We start from the raw sequence: 24,339 nt of genomic DNA, 5'->3' as shown, positions 1-24,339 counted from the left end.
GATGAGCAGACAGAAGCAAAGGGGACAGGAAGAAAACAAGACAATTTAAGTGTAAAATTTTTTAAAATTATCAAAGGGAAAAAAAAAGAACAGAATTTACCAACTTAAAAAGCATTGCCATATACACAGCAGATAATATTCAGTATAAAATAATAAATTTCCATTTCAAGAAAACCTATATAATATTACATATTGTTGTCAAAGCTGTCATGATTTTCTTAGTTTCTTAGTACTTAGTTAGAAAGTTAGTTATTTAATTAGTAAGTTAGTTAGAAAGAAGTACTAACAACAAGAACACTGGGTTTGGACAGCCAAGGAAGGGAAAAAGCACTGATAAAGGAAATTTTCTCATTTACTAATGAAATCATAGCTCCAAACTCTACTCCTAGTGTCAAAGTGCTAAATATTAGGAATATATTGATGAAAATGACTCTGTCCTTAAGGAATTTATAATCCACAGAAATTAGATATTCCCACAAACAAAAAATTCAGACCTATGGATTTGGAATAGATGAACAGACCAAGATCCAGTAGCAAGATTTAGAACAGTGGTTCAGAACCAGAAAAACCATACTGCATAGTGCCTCTAGTGAAGGAACAAAAACCTCCAAATGACCCTAAGGTTGTGAAGGGAATCAAAGTTAAGAACTTAAAATAGAGATAGAAATAGAATATGGAGAGACCATTGTCTAGGTAAAATGGGCAAAATATACTATAAACTCTGAACAAAGTGACTGCTATGCCTGTGCCACTGAATCACAACACCACCCAAATAATATCATTCCCCTTAGACATGCAAAGACATAAAAGTGAATTCAAATGCATGGTCCTCTTGTTCCAAAACAATACCCCTAGGGAGAATTACAGGATTTTGTCCTTTCTTTTCCCTTCTGTACAGAAAGGAAACACTAAAGTTATACTAGCCGCAAATCTAAGTATGGGAAATCACTTGGTTTATCTCTCAAGGCAGGGTGAAGGACTCCAAAACGAAGGACATCATGCATTCAAAGTTGAAATATAAGGGATAGCTCTAGCAATTTCTCAGGGATGAGTATGGTGGAGAAGACATTCTCCAACCTACTTTGCCTGGGAATTGGACAAGCACTTGTACACTGATTAAATTTGCCCATTTCTTTTACTCTGGCATTTGACAAATAAAGTGAGGCTCAAACAACCAATTTCCAAAGAGTAAGAGGAGTCACACAGGTCAATTGAAACAATGTTAGCTGGACTAGAATCTTCTTATGGCAAAATGAAGATGCAAGTGCAACTAAGAGTGAATAAAAAGAAAAGGGGAGATTATAGAAAATGTAGTTGGAGATGTTGCCTCTATACCAGGATGGGGATGCCTACATGACCATACATCTGTGAACCCCTGCGTGACAAAGAACACATAACTGGTTTCTGCCAATATGTTTACTTACATCGATAGTTACAGGAAACTATGATCAAATAAAGTATAAGGAAAAGGGGAAGTGAATACCAGTGGGGGATGTGATTAAAGGTAGGGACTCATGTGAGAGAATTAGATGCTCCAGATAGGTTGTAAACTCTGTATGACACAGCCAATGGAGAGTGAGACTTGAATTTTGGAACAGGACTTACAACTTATGGCATTAAGTGGTGCCTATGTGCGGCCAACCGTTCTTGCAAAACTGTGAATTAAAAATTTTCCCTGGCTTCAATGCAGAGTTTCTGTTAAAGCATTTGTTTCTTACAGGTACCACTTATAAGAAATTACAAGGGGATTGAGGAGAAAATAGGTACATTAATGAACTACCAGTGAAGTGGTGAACTGTTCCAACCATTCTAGAGAACAATTTAGGAGGGGAAAGCGAGGCAGGTGACCTTGCACAGCCGTCCCTCACTTAAATCCAATTCTCTTGCATGTCATGGCATCACCTCCTTGATATTGTGGTGCTCTTCCAGAAGGACAAACAACAATTACCACTTCTCCAGTGGGTCAAATGGCAGGATATAGACCAAGACACTGCAGATTAGGTTATAAATATCCAAATAGTTGTCAGAAAAAAGGTTACTACACTTGTTTTACAAGAGGGCTTTTCCAACATCCCCATCATGCCCTCTATCCCCTCACTGCCTGTGCCTTCCCTCTGCAAATTACTATTTATCACATATGTATATCCCCTATATATAAATATACACATTTGCTTATGAGCGCCTTCAAGGAAGGGTCTCTCTACCTTTTGCCTCTTTTGGTATTATCTGAACTTAGCATAGTACCTGGAACATTATAAGTACTTAAAAAATCTTAACTGACTAAGTCAGTATCTATCTGATTGGATCGCCAGAGGTCTCCAGTAGTATACTTTCAAAGTTCAGACATTAAGTCAATGCTATTTAATACTTTTATAAAAGGATTTGCATAAAGACAAAGATGAATATACATCCAATTTGCAGGTGATAGATACCATTAACTTATAATTTGTGTTTTTTCTTATCTCTTATGACTTCATACTATAACTTAATAACTTAATGCCATATGAACTATATGCCACAATTGCTTCTCAGATTAAATTATAGTCTAATAATAAATGGAACAAAACAGGTTTTCTCCCCCAAAACACAGGTGTTATTACCATGGTTGCTAATAAAGTATGTTTCAAATACAAATATACAGTAGTAAGTTTTAAAAATTTCCCGTCTTATCAGAACAACTGATAAATGACATCTAAACAATTTCCCAACATCTTAAACCAATGGTGTCATACTTTCTTCCACTAATCTTTTAATCAAGCCCAAAGAGAAAAATTCAGCATCCATTTTCTTTGCTATCTCTATAAAGGTCCTAATAAAGCAAAATGGCTAAAAGAATAAAAGCAGAAGAAATGAAGAAATAGGCAAGAGTAATTCAAAGAATCAGCCTTTCTGCACTGGAGTTGACCTTTGTTTCCTTGCCACAGGAATGATATTGCTTTTCTGGGCCTTAATTTCCTCTTTTGTAAAATGAAGTGGCTTAGATCTCTTCCAACTCTAAAATTATGATTCCATAAACTCCCAAGGATTTTTTTTTTAATTTAAAAGTCTGACTGATTAAATCTCAGCAAGATGAATGGATGGAAAACAGAAATTTCTCCAAGAAAGAGATAAGCAAAAACACAAAACATGTTCAAAATCATAAGTGGATTACTAGCAAATGAAACTTCCCACTCTACTTTTTAAACTACTAAAACACTTCTATTTGTAAAATACTAAGTTAAATGAAAGTTACTGATATAGAGAAAACAAAACAATAAGGATATGGTAGCTGCCTTCAACTTTTGAAGAGTTGCCACATGTAAGAGTAGATTTTGTTGGTGGTTTTCCTGGCTCCAAGAGATCTTGCAGCTTTTTCCTTGGCCTCTTGCCTCTGCTTTCTTCAGCCTCCAGTCAGCTCTGTCTCGTGGCTTCTCAACCTCCAGTCTGTCCCACCTGAAGAATGCCTCAAGTTTCAAAAGTTCCCTATATTTATGTGATCTCCCAAAGATTAACTCCACCTTCTGGAGGGAGAGGGATTCTGGGTTATCTCCCAGAGTACTCTTTGGTCCTGAGAGAGGTGTGAATTCAGACTAAGCCAGCCCTGAATTCTCGTGTGAACTCCATTGAGTACTTAGATACTTGAGCTCTCTAAAGGTTTGAACACAAGCATTGTTCAATCAGTTCCACCTAATACCTTGTTTCAAGTTCTGGCCCAAAATCATATCAAATCAACTCCAATGTCTTCACACTTTGTAAAGAAATGTCTTAACACTTTAGTAAAGATTCCAACAAGATTTGTTCTGTTTGACCCTAGAAAGAACTAGGAACTAGAAGTGAGAGATGGAATAACAACAATAAAAAAAATAATAATTTAGGCTTAATGTAAGGAAAAACTTCCAAATTATTAGAATTGTCCAAAAGCAAAATGAATTGCTTCAATTACAATGAAATTGTAATTTCATTACAATTCTTCAAGCAAAGGTGTGAACTGACCACTTATGGAAGGAGATTATCTTCAACAAAAAGAAGATCTAATTCAGTTCCAATTGATCAATGATGGACAGAATCAGCTATACCCAGAGAAGGAACACTGGGAAATGAATGTGGGCTATTTGCATTTTTGTTTTTCTTTCCAGGTTATTTTTACCTTCTGAATCCAATTCTTCTTGTTTTATACAAGAGACCTGTACAGATCTGCACACATATATTGTATCGAGGATGTACTTTAACATGTCTAACATGTATAAGACTGCCTGTCATCTAGGGGAGGAGGTGGAGGGAGGGAAAGGAAAAGTTGGAACTGAAGTGAGTGCAAGGGACAATGTTATGAAAAATTACCCATGCATATGTTGTCAATAGATTCTTAGACCTCATAACCCTATTCTTAGAATCTTATTCTTTAACAAGGGAAGAGTGAAAACTTTAAAAAAAATTAGTTATTTTAATCATGTCTAGATAGATATATCTGCTTCCACCATATATGACTAAAGGAATATATTAGAGTGGTAAAACCAAATCATTTTAATGTTTTTATTGTCCTCAACGGTACTCTATGTTCAGCACCAGAGACAAAAATGTTGTTATTCAGAGAATACAAAGACATACTATATTAGTCACACTGTTTTCTTGGCCTCAGACCAATAGAATCAGTACAAAAAAAAAAATCAGTATTTAAGAATAAAATGGGGGGCAAGGGGGGAGGGGGAATGGAAACATACTATCAAGGTATTTCACACCAGAAATTAACCTTATTACAGAATATTGCTAATATCAATCCTCCGAAATCAAGAACCTGTTGCTTCATCATTATGTAGAAGGAAACTTACATTACCAAAAGTTCTGATAGTAAAATCTAAACTCTGGCATGTCTCAACAAACTGAAAAGATATTAGTAGAAGACAGAGTAGAATTCTCTATCTCCCCTTATTCCACATACCAAAACCTACACAACACAAATTTAGCAGTCCTCTCTTTTCTTTAGTTTCCAGTCTCTATTTGAATGTAACTTTATAAGATCAGGGATAAATAACAAGCCCAAAGAAGTTATTCAGTGCTTACCAAGTGTCAGGCATTGTACTAAATACTACAGATACAAACACAACCAAAATGAAGGCCAGTCCTGATGTCAGAAGGTTATATTTTCATGGGAAAAAAAAGGGAGCTGAAAAGTGGAGGGTAAGGATAGGGAAAGAAAAGTAGCCCTGTTGGAACATCAATTTTTTGTTCATTTATTTCTGTATCCCCAGCACCTAACAGACTGCCCTGCACAAAGTAAACACTCAATAAATGTTTGGTGAATAGCATGCAGAGACCCCTTATAAATACCACTAGATATTAAGTTTATACAAATGCCTCAAATAATATACCAAGATTATCTCCAAATGGATATATGACTTAGATATAAAGAATATAGATTAAAAAATTAAAGATCCAAGGAAGAAACTACTTTTTGTATTTATGGATAGGGAAAAAGTTCATGATCAAATTTTAAGGAGGATAAAATAAGATAAAATGGATAATTTTCATTATATAAAATTTTAAAATTTCTATACAAGTAAAACCAAAAGTTAAAATTCTAAGGGAAACACATATTAGCCAGTCTGATAGGTATAAGGTGATTGTCTCAAGAGTTATTTTAGTTCGCATTTCTCTATTCAGTAGTGATTTAGAGCTTATTTTTTAATATGACTCGGGATAACTCTGATTTCTTCTGAAATCTGCCTGTCCTTATCCTCTATCAATTAAGGAATAATTTGTTATTTTTATAAATTTGATTCAGTTCCCTATATATTTGAGAAATGAGATTTTTATCAGAAAAACTTACAAGCAAATTTATTTCCTTCCTTCTAATTTTGGCTGCATTCGTTTTGTTTGAACAAAAACTTTTTCATTTAATGTAATCAAAATAGTTCATATTACCTTTCATGATCCTTTCTATCTCTTGGTTGGTCATAAACTATTCCCCTATATGCAGATCAGTAAAGATAATTTTTTAACTGCTCCCCTAATTTACTTATCACCCTTTATATCTGAATCACATATCCATTTTGAATTTATTTTGGTGTAGAATGAAAGATAATGGTATATGTCTAGTTTTTTTTTCCAGTTTTCCCAGTTTTTGTAGAATTGTGAGTTTTTTCCCCAAATAACTGGGATATTGGGTTTATCAAAAGTAGGTTACTGTGACCATTTACTTCTGCATATTGTATTATAAATGATTGCAGTGATCAACCACTCTTCTTATCCAGTATCAGGTAGTATAGCTTGAGATCTGGCACTGCTAAGCAGCCTAAGAAGAAATCAAATTATAAGGGGGGGGAGGAGAGAACTACCTAAAAGGCACTTAAGACTAAGAGTAGATGAATGAAGCCACATAAACAAAGGAAACAGCCTTAATATTAAGTCCTCAAGAGGAACAGGTTTTAATGAAAAGAAAAAAGTGTCAGATAAGCCTCTCCAAATGCCAGCGGAGAAAGAATTTTCCAGTTACCAAATACCTAAATTCCAGATCCACAAATCTTTCTTGACAAATCCATAGGAAACAATGCTATAGAAATTTCTATATTCCTTCATATATATATATATATACACACACATACACACATATATATGCATATATATGTATATATATATTTTTCAAAATTAAATTTCAATAGAAATATTTTTACATGTACCCCCCCAACATATAATTTCATAACTAGTAATTCAAATACAACAATTTATTTGATTCTACTCAAGTCTGGGAAGTAATGAGAAAGAATACAAGTATGCCTCTGTGTAGAACATTTTGCACAATTCTTAAATTTAAGGAAAGGAGGTACCTGATACCATGAGTCTAAAAACCTCTTTATCTTCCGAAGCATAAAAGCTAAGTCCTGAGATTAGTGTGAATAATGAATATTGCAAAATGGTCAAATAAATTCAAATTAAACACTCTTCAAAGTGGTAATTATGCAAGATATGGTAACTGGTTTCAACCCAAAGAAAATATATAGTCTGAATTTATATAAAGTAACCATTTCACTGGAGTCTTTTTTTTTTTTTTTTTTTTTTGCAATAATTGGACCTATCTATGACTCATCTGCAGGATGGTAAAAAACCAGTGCATTTTCCAATGTCCTAAGCTGGGGCTGGGGCCAATAAAAGTTCAATACTGAAACAAAACGAGACACTGATAAGTCAAAAAGAGATTTAGTCATAGTAAGAGGATATTCAATAATAAGCATTGAGAACACTGCTGTCATGTCCAATTATTTATGACTCCATCTAAAGTTTTCTTGGAGTAGTTTGCCATTTCCTTCTCCTAGAGCTCCTTATATGTTATTATAATATATATAATAATAATACATATTATTATGTATATAAAAAATATAGTGGTAACCACTATATTATATTGACATTATGAGCCTTTAGTCCTCTGAACCAATCTTAAAGATGGACCGCAGCTTTGAAGATCAGACTTGAGTGAGGGTAGAGGTTAGAATATTGCTTCTACTACAAATTTTGTAAGTTTTAATTACAGATAAAAAGACTATGCCTTCAAAGTCTCATGCAACAAATCAATTTAAATATTTCATTTGGAAATTCATTTTTTTAAGGCGAGAAAAGAATCAACAAAACCTATACAATGTCTATTTTATATATTTTCTTCTTTTGTTGTGTGATTATTGTATCTTATATGTAACATGGGCCAAGAAAAGTAGACTTGAGTGGAGTGGCATACACAGTGACAAACGTACTCTTTGTCAGCTAACATTCTATTTAAAATAAAAGCACAGGCAGAAAATCCAAGGGAACAAAAGTGTTTCCATTTTCCAATAAAGATCCCTAATATCTGAAATAAACTAATAAAATCTCTATGTTGGGCTAGACACTTCTTATTAGTGAGTTAAAAAATTATTTTCTAATAATTATGATGCTTTCATGCATTTGCCAAATAATGAATTTGAGGAATTCAGAGAAACACGGGAAGATCTGTGTGAACTAATGTAGCAAAATAAGAAAGACCTGAACAAAAATATATATAATCTAAGAATATATTAAGTTTCTACTATGTGCCATTAATTATGCCAGGCAATGAGAATAAAGGGAGGGAAGGAGGAAGGGAAAGAGGGGAAGGAGGGAGGGAAACAGGGAGGGAGATGAAGGAAAGAGGGAAAGAAGGAGAAAACAGACCTTGTTCTCAAGGAACTACTTTCAATAGGGAGAAATAATGTATAGATAAATTAGAATATATAAAATATATTCAAAATAAATATAGTACAAGATAAATGGTGAAGGGGAAAAAAATAATATTCATATAGGAGGGATTAGTAAAGACTTCAAGCTGTCACTTGGCCAGAGTTCTGAAAGAAAAAAGGGATTCTAAAAGGTAGAGGTAAAGTAGGAATGGGAACATGGTGGACAGCCAGCACAAAGGAGATGTCTTATAAGATGTGGTGTCCTTTAAAAAAACAGTAAAGAGGAGAGAATACAGCTAGATAATAAGAGTACTGCAGGAAAGGAATTTGAAAAGTTAGGTTGAAGAAAAGCTATGAAGGCTTTAAAAAAAAAAAAAAAAAGGTTGTATCTAGCAGAGTAAGCACTTAATAAATGCTTTATGTATCTGGAACTTACTGAGAAAAGGAATGACATGGTTGGTCCTGCTCTTTAGGAAAATCACTTCGACAATTGTAGGGAGGATGGGATGAAGAAGCTTGGAAATTAAGAAACCAATTAGGACATCACTATAATACTCCAGGGAAAAAAGAGGTCTTAAAATAGGGTGATATGAAGGTAGAAACTACAAGATTTGACAACTGATTGCATATATAGTACTGTGGTACTATCTCGGGACAGATCCCTAATAGTTTAGGTTCAATACCGGAGCCAAATGAGACATTCAGCAAGTTTTTAAAAGGGATTTACTTAGCCAGAGCAAAAGAAAAGATGGAATCATCTATTTAAAGATGATAATTAAAAACTAGGGAAATCAATTACATCACCAGATAAGAAATACAGAGAAAATTGATAAAAGGACCCAGGAGAGAACCTTAGGGTAAACCCTCAGCTACACATTATTTGTAAGTGCCAATTTGCACTTAGAACAGAAACCATTCAGTGATTCATAAGACTCTAAAGAATCAAGTCAACTTGCAATTCTGCACCAAAACCATCCACATAATCGAGCACAAATCTAATTCTGAGAGATCTCCAAGAAAGAAATTCTCCTTCAATAGCTTATTCTCATATTTAACATTCCTTACTAAAGAAATTTATTTAGTCTAGCTGGATAATAATTACCATATCAATAAGCACACACAACAAGTTTATAATGTGCTAAGCACTCTGCTAAACATAGAAAACACAAATACAAGCAGAATAAAAATCAGCCCTTGCCCTCAAGTAACTTACACTCCAATGGGGGAAAGGGGAAAAGGAAGCAGGGAAGGAACACACCACAGAAGAAAAGTATCTTCCTTAAAAAGGTGGTTAAGACTTTGCTCTTCTCAGAAATGCAATGATCCAAGACAATCGCAAGGGACTCATAATGGGAAAATAATCTCCACATCAAGAGAAAGAATTATGGAGTCTAAATGCAGATCAAAGCATACTATTTTCATGTGTTTTTTTTTCCCATTCTCGTAGGGGTTTTTTTCCCCCTTTTGTTTCCAGTCTTCTTTCACTACATAATTAATATGGAAATAAAGCCTTTATTGGATTGCTTGCAGTTGGAGGAAAGGGGAAAAAATCTGAAGCTCAAAAGCTTACAAAGGGAGAATTCTGGGAAGATGGCAGAGTAGGTCGATAAATTTCAAGTTCTCCAGATTTCCTCCCACAAACGGAACAAATTTTCACCTCAGGATGAACAGAGACTAGAAAAATAAAGATGATTTGGGGCATCTCCTGCCCCAATCCAAGAAGATTCAAAATAACAAAAATCAAAAAACTTTTAACTACTATGAATTGCAAAATCTTCAAGTTTGTTAAATGTCCATTTTTTTTTCATTCAATATTATAGATAATTTTGCTGGATATAATATTTTTGGCTGCAGGCCTAGTTCTTTTGATTGCTGGTGTATGTGATTCTAAGATCTGCAGTCTTTTATTGTGGCTGCTGATAAGTCTTGTACAATTCTAATTGTAGCTCCAATGTAAATGAATTGGTTTTTTCTTTCTTGCAAAATTTTCTCATCAATCTGGGGGTTTCAATATTGGGCAGTAATACTGCTATGTGTGAGATGAGAAAGCTATATGTGTATGCATATATGGAGTATGTATATACATGTATGTATTTATGTATAACTTCTACTTAAAATAAGGTTAAAAATAGATGTAACTGAGTAATTTAAAGAAGAAAATAAAATCCTTATAAGGTAACACTATGTAAAAAAAAGTGCACATATATATATATAAATGGAAAGATTTCTTAATTTATAGCTTCTACTTTTTTATTAATGTATCTCTCCTGAGATTTGTTTTGTCTTTTACTTTTCTGTTTTCTCTTTCCTTCCTTCCTTCCTTTCCATAAGAACAAATGCAAAAAGATGCAAGGAGAATCAGGAAAATGATATACATAAAGACAACAATGTTAATGGAAAGAACCAAAAGAAAATTTAATGCTATGAAATTGCAACACTAAATCTTACCAGCCCTAAAAGGAATATGAAAATGATCTTATTTGAAGAGATAAGAGTACTAAGACTGTGGAATATTTCATGTAACCTCAAACTCAGTTAATGTATTAGTTAGCTCAGCTGACTTTTTTTCTTTGTCATTAGGTTTAAGCGGTGGCTCTCTGGAAGGGAGCTATATTGGAAAATGAAGATAATATAACAAACAAAAGATATTTATTTTAAAATCTTTTAAAAGAACATAACAACTAACTCAGTCTATTCAAACTGGTAATACACACATATTTAGTTTTTTGACATAATATTTCTTCTTAATTACTTTACTTTTTGTCTGTCATTTTCTAAGATTACTTTCGCTTTTGTTCTTAAAGAATTTTATCATATAATTAGCCAATAATTTCTCTAGTCAATTTCTAGTCTCTCTCACAAGATATTTGCAACCCTGTCCAAGTTAGTATAATGCATTATTTAATTCACTGGGGAAATACTATACAGACTCAATATCAAAGCCAACTTAGGACTGTACTTAGAATATTCTAAGATTGCCACTGAAATGCACTGACCACTGACTACTACTTGGTAGGCAAAACTTCCCCAACCACCAGGTTGTATGTCTAAGAACAGCAGGAAATATATTACAGTCTGTAGATTATAATCAAAATGGAACTTCAATGACACCAAGGGCAAGGGAAAAGCCACGAGGAGAAATAAAAACGATTACAGTTAAAAGGCATCAATAAAAACTTTTTAAAATACCTCTTTAAAAAAAAAAGGAGGTAAATAAACATAGTATACTTTCAGTAGCTTAATTAACAAAAGACAGCTTCTTTTTAGAAAGCTCTACATTTGACAAATAGAACCTACAAAGCCAAAGTATATATAGGACTAGACTTGAGATTCAGAAAGACCTAGTTCAACTTTAGCCTCAGATACATGCTAGCTATATGATTCTGAGCAAATTATTCAATTGCTGTCTGCCTCAATTTCCAAATCTGTAAAAGAGAGATAATAATAATACCAAGACCACTTACTTCTCAGGGCTGTGTTAATAATTAAATGAAACATTTATAAAAGATTTGGCAAACCTTAAAGCAAAATATGAATTGTATTATTGTTATGTTTTTAAAAGGCAAATCCAAAATTCATTCACAAAAAAACCTATAAAACACAAATCTTAAAAAATAATTTAATAATTTAGCTAGAATTTACTATTTTTTCCAGCTTGAAAATAACTATCACAGAATCATAGATTTAGAACTGAAAGTAACTTTAAAGGCCACTGGATGTCAGCACACTCACTTCATCACAATTTACAGATGGAAGAACAAAGGCTCTAAGAGATTAAGTGATTAAGGAAAATGAACCAAATTTGTGACAAGTAACTCTTAGCATGCCTCATAAAGTCTAATTTTAATAAAATGAGAAATTTTTTCTGACCAAATGTTTAAAAAAATTCAAGTTTATATATTTTCTACCATTTTATGAAGCATAAAACTAAACCACCAGGGTAGAAAAAGCTCAGAACTTGTAATCACACAGATCTATCACTTATTAAGGTACCCACACATCAAGTCACTCAACCTCTAAGCCTCTATTTACTTAAGTGTAAAAAAGAGGGGATTGAAATAAATCAGTGTTCAAACTAGAAGCCCATTTCAGTCAGCAAAACCCACAATTGGGGAATGTTTTAATGAAATACAGTACAACATAATATATATAGTCTATGGTTTTCTAAATTAATATGTACTTACTGGGATCCATTCCGATATGTTTGAAACACTAGATTAGATGACCTCTTAAAGGTCTCTTCTAGCCCTACATCTCTCTTATTTTACAATTACTGCCTTAATTTATCCATGGTTCCTAAATAATGTCACCAAGTCATTAATGAACTACACAAAGAATTAACTACATTACATATTCTGGGTCTTTTGCTGCCACTATTTCCTTTTGGACTGGCTTAAATTAGGGCATGATTTTAATTTAAAAATAGGTTTACCTAAAGTTTTATCAAAAATTTTCAAATCTGCATTTTAAATTAAAAGACACAAAGACAAACATTAATCAATGGTAGGAACAGAGATTGTTGGCTTTTTTTAAGTAAAGCTTTTTAAAACAGTTCCACACATGCCCATCAAATGGAGAATGGTTGAATAAATTATGGCATATAAATGTCATGAAATATTATTGTTCTGTAAGAAACGACCACCAGGATGATTTCAAAGAAGCCTGGAGAGACTTACATGAACTGATGCTAAGTGAAATGAGCAGAACCAGGAAATCATTATACATGGCAACAACAAGGCTATACAATGATCAATTCTGATGGATGTGGCTCTCTTCAACAATGATGATTCAAATAAATGCAACTTGTTCAGTGATGAAGAGAGAGGACTGTGGAAACTGAGTGTGGACCACAACATAGCATTCTCACTCTCTGTTGTTGTTTGCTTGTATTTTGTTTTCTTTCTCAGTTTTTTTTTTCTTCCTCCTTGATCTGATTTATCTTGTTCAGCAAGAGTAACTATCAATTTGTACACATATATTGGATTTTAACATATATTTTAACATATTTAATATGTATTAGACTACCTGCCAGCTAGGGTAGGGGTTGGGGGAAAGGAGGGGAAAATATGGAACAAAAGGTTTTGCAAAGGTCAATGTTGAAAAATTACCCATGCATATGTTTTTGAAATAAAAAAGCTTTAATTTAAAAAAAAAGAAAAAAATTCAAAAGATGAAAAATACAATATCATACTCTTTCTAGACATTCATTTTATTGCTACATGCATTTAAGATGTGTGATATTTTTAGTTTGTTTTGACAACAGTCAATTTTTAAATTGTATTTTTTAATTTAGAATTTAAATAAAAAAGAAAAGGTATTTCCATACCAAAAAAAAAAAGTTCCACACAGTACTTTTGAATTTGCATAAATCTTCATGCTATCCCCATGAAAATGATAAAAAACAAGTTTCCCTTATGTCAATAGTAATAAATGCCTATAATGAGCTCAGTAATTATCTAAAACTGTATTTCAAGGTGAATTTTATTTCACCTATTAACAAAGGCTTCATTAGACTTGTTCATAGTAAATTATATCAACTGGTACACTCCCACAGGACTCCATTATATTTAATGACAAGGTCTAAAAACACTCTCAAAGAAGCTTCAAATCACAAGATCTAATCGCTATGAAGAATTCCACATTATAACATCTTCCATCAACAGAGTATCTAGCACATTTAGATGATTAATAAATGATTGTTGACTTTCTAATGCAATAAATAAATCAACAAGCTTTAGTTAACAATGTGTCAAGCACTGTGGTAGACACTGGGGTTATAAACACAAAAGTGTATGCTCAAATAACTTATTCTACTAGAGAAAACTTGCATATATGGTATGAAGAAAATATATACAAGTAAATGTATAGGCATAAGAGAGCTAGTTTTCAAGACAGAGATCTAAGTTCAGATCTTGCCTCTGTCACAAATTAGCTGTATAGGGGCAGCTAGGTAGTGCAGTGTATCCACCAGCCCTGAAGTAAGGAGGACCTGGGTTCAAATCTGCTCTCAGACACTTAACATTTTGTGACTCTAGGCAAGTCATTTAATCCCAATTGCCTTAGCAAAAACAAAACAAAAACAAATTAGCAGTGTAACTGAGGATAAGTGTAGGACTATAAATTACAAAGAAAGTGCCATGATAGTGGAATTACCTTATCTATAGTAATTACTTTGGGTGGAGGGAAGATACTAACAGGTGGAAGGGGATCATGAAAGACTTTATGGTTTAAAAGGTTAACCTTTAAGGTTAGTCAATCTGTCAATAATAAATATTTATTCAATGCCTACCATATTTCTATGTAGCACTGTGCTCCAGTCTGGGGATACCCAAAAAAAAAAAAAAAAAAAAAATTGCTTGGGAAGTAGAATAAATACCATTGATGCAAGTTGTGGTCCCTTTAAGAACCTAGTCCTTTCAGATTGATTTATTCCTTTCTGATTCCGAACCCCTCCTGGCTGATGCTTTATCAATTCAGGAAGCTAGGATCTTTGATTCACAAATCCTGGTCAAAAGCACCCCTTTGAATTCCAATAGGAGATCCGGGCTCTTCCAGCTCCCATCAGTTCCAAGCCAACTTGGCCTGTCCCAGCCCCCATTCTAATGATCTGCTCAGGTTTCCCAACCCCCACCAAGAAAATTCTAGCCCTTTCAGAAACCCATCGAGGAGCCAACTTGGGACACCACCCACAGGCCCCTTTAGCTAAATCTCTCATTAAACAAGAGCCAAGCTCAAGTCCTCTCTTTGCAGTGGGTCAAAACAACCAGCACCATGCCTGGCACCAAGAACTCTCTGCCCACTGGAATCCTGTTTCTGATGCCCTCTTATCTCTACTTTCACCTATTTCCTTAACTAGACTTTAACCTAACTTCCAAACCCCATAATAAACCTCTTTTATCAATCTTAAAAAAAAAAAAAAAAAAAAAAAAGGACTTGGGGCAGAGTCTCTTATTGAGGCAGAATTGAAGATTTTCTCCTTCAAGGATTTTCCCGAGTTATGGGGGGGTCCCCTCTTCACCATTACTACTAATAAGCCAGTATTTAACCAGCACTCTTTATTTCATTTTAAAAAGCCCTGAGACAGATTGTAAATATAAGAGAATAATTTGAGACAGCAACAAAATTTCAACTATATCCTTCAAAATGCTAAAGAAAAAAAAAATTGCTTTGTTTTAAAAAGACAAAATTTAATAGACTATTTCCACAATACTCCCTAAAAAATTTTTGCTACTCTCACAACTCTCTGAAAATCTTTCTAAAATAAGGTTTTAAGATACTTTGTTCACAGTCCTTTAATAAAGTATTATTAACTACATTTTACAAATAAAATTCAATTCAAATGATTTAATCACAATCATAGCACTACAGAATGTCAAAGCCTTGATTCAAACCCAGATATCTTTCCACAACAAAAATGCTTTCCATAGCCACCAAGCAACTGAAAATAATTTATACTAGCTAATGAAAAGCACCCTCAGGCATAATAGTAGAATAAGTAGTAAGAGAAGCCTTGGGTCCCAGTTCTAAGTTCCTAGAATAAAAAACTACTTTAAAAAAATTCACAAAGTTGGCACCAATTTATCTTTCTATTTCATCTTCTTATTACTTCCCTCCTACAAAGCGCAATGCAGCCAAACTGGCCTTTTCCCTGTCTCTCTCACACATTTCCTATGATGCCAGTACATTACCTGCTCATCTACAACTCTAGAATTTCTTCTTTTTAAGATTCAGCTCAACAGAACCAGAAGATTATGTGATGATCATCTATAATAGACTAAGCTTTTCTCAACAATACAGTGATCCAAGACAAAAGAATTTGGGATGGAAAATACCATCAATATCCAGAGAACTATGGAGATTGAATGTGGATTCAAAGCATACAATTGTCACCTTTTTGTTTGTTTGCTCTCACAGTTTTTCCCGTTTGTTCTCATTTTTCTTGTTCTCATTTTTCTTTACAATATGACTTTTACAACATGACAATATGAAAATATGCTTAAAATGATTGCACATGTATAACCTATACCAAATTGCGCTGTCTTGGGAAGAGAGGAGGGAAGGGAAGGGAAAAAAAAATGTGGAGCTCAAAATTGTACAAAAATGAATGCTGAAATTTCTTATTTCCTTCACAGGCTAATACACTATTTCAAACTCTGATTCTTTTTGTACAGCAAAAAACTGTTAGGACATGTATGCTTATATTGTATTTAATTTATACTTTAACATACTTAACATGTATTGATCAACCTGCCTGGGGGGGAGGAAGGAGGGGAAAAATTGGAACAAAAGGTTTGGCAATTGTCAATGCTGTAAAATTACCCATGCATATAACTTGTAAATAAAAAACTATTTTTAAAAATGAATGCTGAAAACTATCTTTACATACAATTGAAAAATAAAATATTATTGAAGAAAAAAAGACTTGGCTCAAGTACCACCTTCTACAAGAAACCTTTCCTGAATCCTTCTCTTCTCACAATTACTAATATTATTTCCTTCCCAAACTTCCTTGATTTCATTTTGTACTTATTTTCTATATACTTATTTGTTGTCTCCCCCTTCAGAATACAAATTCTTTGAAAGTAAATTTTTCGTTTATTTGTATTCCCAATGCCTAGTATGCCACAGGGAATTAATAAATAGTTGTTGAAGGATTACTGTTGAAAATAAGATATTTCTTAACATCTCCAGGCCTGAGTTTCCTGACTATAAAACCAAAGGGTTGGTTTGGATATCTAAGATTCCCTGTTATAACAAACTGAATATGTAAAATGAATCTGAGTACATAAATGAATTGAGCATCTCTCAGTGTTCTCAACAATATTGCTCAAGCTAAAAAGATTGGTCCATGGTAACTTCTGCAATCAAGATTCCTTAATTTTTTTTTTTCCAAAGTGGCTTCTACATTCTTCTCATTCCCAGCTCCTTGGTATACTTTACATAAATCGAATTTTACTAGTCTGTACTGTTATTCTAGAAGAACAAGACGAGAATAGACAATCCTCAAGCTTTCTCTCAAATCTAAATATATTTAGACTTTTTTTCAAAATACTATAGCACTTCTAATTGATGAAAAGTGAAAAATCATGCAACCTTCAACACCATAAACAAATGTTTAAAATCAATAAGTGATCTTTGTTTTCAAATATTTCAACATCTATTCCTTCCACCAACGCAAATCATGAGTCTCCTGTAACTTAGTAGGCACAGTGGAAAACGTTTTGCATTCTATAGCTAACAATATGCTAAAGCCAGAAGTGTTAAGTAAATAATAGCCACACATGCCACAATCCAAGTGCCAGCCAGAATCAGATTAAAATGTCTGACTTTAATAAGTTGATGTATTAATTTAAAAAAAAGAAATATATAAATATGTGTGGTTTTCTAAATCAGAACATGATCCATAGGGATCTTTTGTACAATTTAATGGCTCTTTTTGAGTTTGACACCATTCCTCAAATATCAGAGAATTGGCCAGAAAAGAACCTAGAGTCACTGGCACACCAAGTCATGAGGGAACTCTAGTGGTAGAATTCTTTACTAAATTATAAAAATTCAAAATTGGTAATTACCTAAGTGTAACAGGATTTTCCAAATATATAATTCCAAATGAGATTCACACAATCACTTCTGAGAGATGAGTATCAACATAGTGATGAAGCTTCAGGGGAGACAGAAAAAGTACTGAATATTAAAAAAAAAAAAAAAAAAAAAAGACAGGATATAATACTGGAATTTGATATTAGCTGTGGGACTCCTTAGCAATCACTTGACTTCTGGGACCCAACTTCTTCATCTACAAAATTGGGAAAATAATATTTGAACTATCTCTTTCACAAGGCTTTTAGATGTTTATAAAACACTTTCCAAATCTTAAAGCACCATAAAAAATTATTACAAAATTATACAGGCATGAAATAAATTTTTTTTCTAACTACTGCTCTTCTGAGTCTAGTGCCTTGAAAACCTAGTAATATATAAACAGATTAAGAACTAAATTATATATCAAATCAGCAGTTTAGAGTGATTAAGGAAAACAATTTGTAAATAAACTTTCAAATTCTAAAACTGAGAAGAAAACTTCACTATAACACTGCATCAAGTACTATAAGAAATAACCTATTTGTGCTGACATACAAAGGGGGAAAAACCAACTGAATGTCATTACATTTAAGACTATTTAACAAAGTCAGTAGATGTATTATTGTCAGTTCTCAGCAAATATGCAAAAGATACAGAACTACACTAATAAGGCAGTCAATCTTACTAGTTAAATTGGGAAATGGTAAATGCAATTTGTACCACTGAGAAAAATTCAGTAATGCACAACAATTTATGATTCACAATTGCCACATAAGATTCACCATGAAAGGTTCTTTTTGGTCTTAACTTTACTTAGAAAATAACCATACTTTTAAATTTCAAACTATAGAAAAGGAGTCATTCAAAATCTCAAATAACCTAGTTATTATTATGGAACAGTGTGTATGAATTACATACTTTTCCACATGAGTTAACTGCAATATTACTACTATAGTCCTCAAATCAATAATCACAAATCAACTTGTAACTTAAGTTAGAGATAAAGGGAAAGGAGGAAACTTTGTTTACATGACATCTCAAAAGTAAAATTCAGCACCTGTGTAGAGTTCTGGTTGGTTTTCTGGAGGTCTTGGAGCAGCCTTTGTTTCAGTTGAGTTATTACCACAAGAATAGCCAGGTGTTAAAGTCCAAATTCTTTATTGTCTCCTTGTCTGGGGCTGGGCAGCTTCCTTGAGACCCTTTCACACAGGCCTTGGTCTCAAGAGGGAACTGAGACTTCTCAGGGAGGTGAAAACCCCAAAAAGGAGGTGATCACGCCTTCCCTGACTCCTCAAAAAAGGGTGATCACGCCCTCCCTAACGTCTAAGGAAGGGAGATGAAAACACCAAAGGGAGATGGGGAATTAAACCAGATTAGCTGTTTCTGAAAGGTCTCACTTGAAACAGGTATCCATAAATCCATCAACAGGGGAGGTATTACAAACAAACATGAATCAACATGAGGAATTATGTCCACAAGTCCTAGAAATAGTCTAAAATCAATCTATTGTCCATTACTTCATATGTCAGGGAATCCAATGATTCCTGCAAGTTTTTGAAGTCCTACAATAGTCTTATCATGTCTCAGGGAATCAGTTACCTCTTGCAACAGGTTCCTTGGACTGGTAAGGGGAAGATGGGGAAGAGAAAGTAAGTGGTATTTACTAAATTTTTATTTCTGGAAACTCAATCAAAATGCAAATATCGAAGAAAAGAGACAAGCCCTTCCTGGGATCAAACCTATAAGAACTGTACTGCTCTCTTTTCCTACCCTAAATTGCAGTCATTCTTCCCATTCTTTTTCACCTTATTCCCTGAAGTTGCAACTTTTAAAAGACCCTAATCATTTCTGAAAGAAGGGAAAATAGAAGGGGAAAAGGAAAACAGAGGATGAATTGGAACTTTCTCAAAAACATGGCAAGCCCACCCTTTTTGCTTTTAAACTAGTTCAGAGACTAGGGAAAGAGTTGAGAAATATGGGCTCAAAGGGGATCATTACACAACAGTTATGGCTTGGAAGCCTGTCCTAGAAATAGTCTAAAATCAATCTATTGTCCATTACTTCATATGTCAGGGAATCCAATGATTCCTGCAAGTTTTTGAAGTCCTACAATAGTCTTATCATGTCTCAGGGAATCAGTTACCTCTTGCAAACAGGTTCCTTGGACTGGTAAGGGGAAGATGGGGAAGAGAAAGTAAGCGGTATTTACTAAATTTTTATTTCTGGAAACTCAATCAAAATGCAAATATCGAAGAAAAGAGACAAGCCCTTCCTGGGATCAAACCTATAAGAATTGTACTGCTCTCTTTTCCTACCCTAAATTGCAGTCATTCTTCCCATTCTTTTTCACCTTATTCCCTGAAGTTGCAACTTTTAAAAGACCCTAATCATTTCTGAAAGAAGGGAAAATAGAAGGGGAAAAGGAAAACAGAGGATGAATTGGAACGTTCTCAAAAACATGGCAAGCCCACCCTTTTTGCTTTTAAACTAGTTCAGAGACTAGGGAAAGAGTTGAGAAATATGGGCTCAAAGGGGATCATTACACAACAGTTATGGTTTGGAAGCCTTTCAATTCATTTCTCCCTACAACTCCCTAATATCTCATAATATCTAATTTTTTCTCCTAGGATTCAACACCAACTCACCTAGTCTTGTACCACCAGACAAATACAAAAATAATTAACCTCCCACGTTATAGACAAAAGAAATGCCTGTGAGACGCCAAAATCACATAATTCAAGTGTGCTGAAAACAAATTTCTGAGTCAATTCTCAATATGGGATTTCGAAAGAAACTAAGGCTATCGAATGAGAAAAACGGCAAATCCCAAAAGAAAGCAGAGAGCTCCGAGTGCACGACCTTAAATAGTCTAAGTGGGTAAATGTTTCTCCCGAGTTTCAAGCTAGAATGGGAGGATGCTGTCAGTTATTCCCAAAGGGAAACAGACACCCCAAAATTCATAGGAAATGTGATCAACTTGTAAACAAAGCCTCTTTGGGAGACAATAGGTGGGCAGGCTTCGGGGGGCGGGGGGAGGTCGGTACGGAGCTCGCGGGACGGCGAGAGGATGGGGAATCAGACGGGAAAAGGACCTTTCTGACAAGCGAGAGGGGTGTGACAGGACCCTAGTGAATAAATAACGGGACTTCGGCCTGCGGAGGCTGCGAGCGGGGAAGGTGGGGCGAGCCCCCCAGAGGAGCCCTTTTGACAGACAAGCCAGGCTGCTACCCTCAATGCCTCCTCTCCCCCGCCCCCGGGCACCCGAGTCGGGGAGAGGGGTTTGTTTGGGCTCCAGGGTCCCTCACCCGGAACTTGTCGCCGCCTGCCTGCGCCGGGCTCAACCTCCTCGGAAGGGAAGGGGGGGAAGGAGGGGGAGCGGAGGAGGGAAGGGGCCAAAACCCGCTCCAGTCGCAGCAGCGACCACCTCCGCTCCAGCGAAATCGCGTCCGTGTCCGCGCCGCCGCCGCCGCCGCGACCGCCGCGACCGCCGCCGCCGCCGCCGCCTCGACTTCCCCGCCCCACGACTGCACGTCGCTGTGACACGCATCGCACGAGACCTCTCGGGCCAATACGGCGGCGCCCGGCACGCAGGCGCGCCTCCTACATCCGGAAGTCCTTGCTTTTCCAAGCTCACGACCTCCCCGGTGCATCTGGGGATTTGTGGTTCGGCTCCGAACTATCTTAAGACAACAAGAAAGCATACGCTCCCTTCTTCTCCTCGGCCGCCTCCCTCGCCCACTCGGAGCGCGGGGGCGCGCGTAGCCCCCCCCCGCTTCCTACGGAAGCGGAAAGTCCGGGAGTCTAAGGGGGCGGGTCAGCCTCGGGAGCCTGTTTTCCCGTCTCCATAGTTACCAGCTGGCGCTTAAGAGAGAGCTGGGAGAAAGTAGCGAGGAACCGGGGGCTAGGAGGAGTTTGGGGCCGCAAAAGAACCCCACGACTGCCGGCCGCATCCTATTTTCAAGGCTCACGGCTCGAGCCCCGAGAAGCGTCCGAAAACGAATTGGAAAATTGTCCCTAGTTCCATACCAAGGCACATCTTAACCCAGACTACTTAGAGGGTACGTTTCTGCTTGCCTCGCAACCAAAGAATGGGGGACCCGGGCAGAGATGCTAACGCCGGCTTCGGCTGGCGCGGTTTGTGCTGAGATCGGTTCGGTTGCAAACCTGGGCTTTTCCTGCCTTGTCAGCGGAAATTAAGGAAAGATGAGCTCAAAGGCAGGAAGGTTAACAAATAAGGGACCCCGTCAGATTCCCCTTCTGGAAACTTGAAAGACATGAATAAATGAATAAATGAATAAATAAATGAATAAATGAATGAATGAATAAATAAATAAATAAATAAAATAGATAGATAGATAGATAAATAAATAAATAAAATGAGTGATTGCTAGTTTATATATTGCTATAATAACATGTTTATTTGGAATCAAAGAGTTTAACCTGGAGGGGGACCTTTACTTAAGATCTCCGAAATATCGAAAAAGGCTAACTCCAATTCTGCGCTTGCGAGCGCCCTAGCCATTCTCTTAACAAATTGAATTAAGCTCCATTAGAGAAAAAAATATAGTTATACTTACTGTAAAATAATCCGCAAGTTGAAGTGAATGGCCTTTTCAACACTGGTTCTACTGGAAGCCTTCAAGAGATTGAGCTCCTCTGCCTTTGTCCAGTCCTTTCGGGTAATTACTGTTTCCTTCCTCTTGTAGTCCTGGTGCTTCTGGTTACAGAGAATCCACTTTTATAAAATAAATTCTCTACTCTTGCTTCTCTGGCTGAATTCTTCGTAAGGAGGTAATTGACACTTTTGTCGGTCTTAATTTGTTGCCTTCCTCATTGTCCCTTGGTAGAGATCAGCCTAAGGATAATGTGTCATTCTGAGAGTGACACAATCATGGGTGTGACTAGACAAATTGAGCACATTCCAACTTATGGGTGCCACAATCAACTATGTGTTATAGGTGGTGAGGTTTTGTGTGTGTGTTTTAAGGTTTAGAGCAATTCGCCTGTAAAAAAAAACATAATGGGTATATGTATAAAAAATGCATATATTTGTACAAATGTTATACCTCATATCTTTTGATCCTTATTCCTGCCGTCAAAACTTTGATGTCGTTTTCCTAAAAGCATCAATCATGATGTCCGAAAAGAAGAGGTCCTGAGTAAGGAGGGAATTACTCCCTGAGGCAAGTGGGGAAGGACACTAATGGTAATTAGTTTAACCTCATAGTCCCACCCTCTGTGGAAATCCTGGGTAGTCCCACCTCTCTAAATCTAGTCAAAAATCCAAGTTATTTCAAACCCTGAGGTTAAATTTCCCCTATAAATCTGTCTATGACCCCCCCTCCCCCATCTTAGCTAAATCCCTTTTGGGGTTATAGTTATCATGGTACTCTTCCTAGTGTTTTCTTCCCTCATTCCTCCCTCATGCCACATAGTGTCTTTACTCTCATTCCTCCATGGTGGTCTTTCTCCTTATGGCTAACTCTTTTAGGGTGCTAAACTCCTCTATGGATTTAGCCTGCCAACTAAGAGCATACTTCAACCTCATGGGGTCTTCCTTTTCTCCTGGTTAATTGTGAATTCCACTGGGGAGCTGGTCTTTTCCAATGTTAATTTTAAAACCACTTTCTTTGATAACTACAGGCTCTATTTCATATTTACCATTCCTGATGTCTATTCTATCCCTTCATTTTGTCTGTAACTTCTAAATAAACTTACCTTTTGCCAAAGAGAATGACCATTGTGAATTCTTCCCATGACTGAACTCCAACATTTGGTGCTAAACCTCTTAACACATCATTTGGAACTAGGAATTGCCACCCTAAACACATCATACACAGGTTGACATCTGAGAAGGTACTGACTATATCCTTGTTCTTATACTATTTTTCCTTCAATCCTCCATCATATCCTTTACAACCAACTGCAAGACAGAATTTCTAGAGGAAAACACCTCTTTGGTGATTAAAAAAGTGCCAAAACTCCAATAGACTTGGGATGAATAATACCACCAGCATCCAAAGAGAACTATGAAGACTGAATAGATGGAAGTGAATGGAATAAATGAATACTTCTCAAAAAATTGTAGGGTAAAGTAGAACAGACTCCAGGCCTAAGTTTCAGGAAGTTACATGACCATTATGAATCAGAATCTGCACTGCTACATCAACAATATAGTCTCTTCTGAGTTCCTGAAGAATTCAAACTACCCAATGAATTTAAAAACCAAAGGATAAAGGGAGGGGAAGGGAGAGGCAGAGACCGGCTGTTTTTTGTTTTTTGTTTTTTTCGGCTAAATAACCCAACTTCTGCTTCTGTGCTATGCCACACCTTGTTGGACTGCCCAATTAGTGTGCACTAATTTCTTGCAAGAAAGAATAATGACTTTCTGTTTGTACCTGGAGATAACTCCAGGAAGTCAATTTGGGTAAGGGGTGGGGAGGGAGATTTAGTACTCTGTCTTAGGCAGAAGAATGGTATTTTTAACCTTTTTGTATATTTGTTTGATTTTTTTCCCCTTTTGGTCTGATTTGTCTTGCTCAACATGAAAAACATGGAAATATGTTCAAAAGAATTGCACATATTTAATCTATATCAG

At 35.7% G+C, this 24,339-nt stretch overlaps 1 protein-coding gene across 2 annotated transcripts in view; it reads right to left on the bottom strand.

Moving 5' to 3' along the window:
• Positions 1-22,598, bottom strand: part of ADIPOR2 (adiponectin receptor 2) — a 60,754-nt gene extending 38,156 nt beyond the window's left edge. The window contains exon 1 of one of the 2 annotated variants that reach the window (XM_023504632.2): positions 22,319-22,598. The gene's annotated coding sequence lies outside the window, so the exon portion shown is untranslated. Of the gene's footprint in view, positions 1-21,046; positions 21,129-22,318 lie in introns of those variants that run through there. The other variant, XM_003771339.4, reaches the window with a different exon arrangement.
• Between the last annotated feature and the right edge of the window lie 1,741 nt (positions 22,599-24,339).

Source organism: Sarcophilus harrisii, chromosome 5, assembly GCF_902635505.1.
Source record: "Sarcophilus harrisii chromosome 5, mSarHar1.11, whole genome shotgun sequence".
Taxonomy (NCBI): Eukaryota; Metazoa; Chordata; class Mammalia; order Dasyuromorphia; family Dasyuridae; genus Sarcophilus; species Sarcophilus harrisii.
This window is presented reverse-complemented; position numbering and strand designations above follow the sequence as displayed.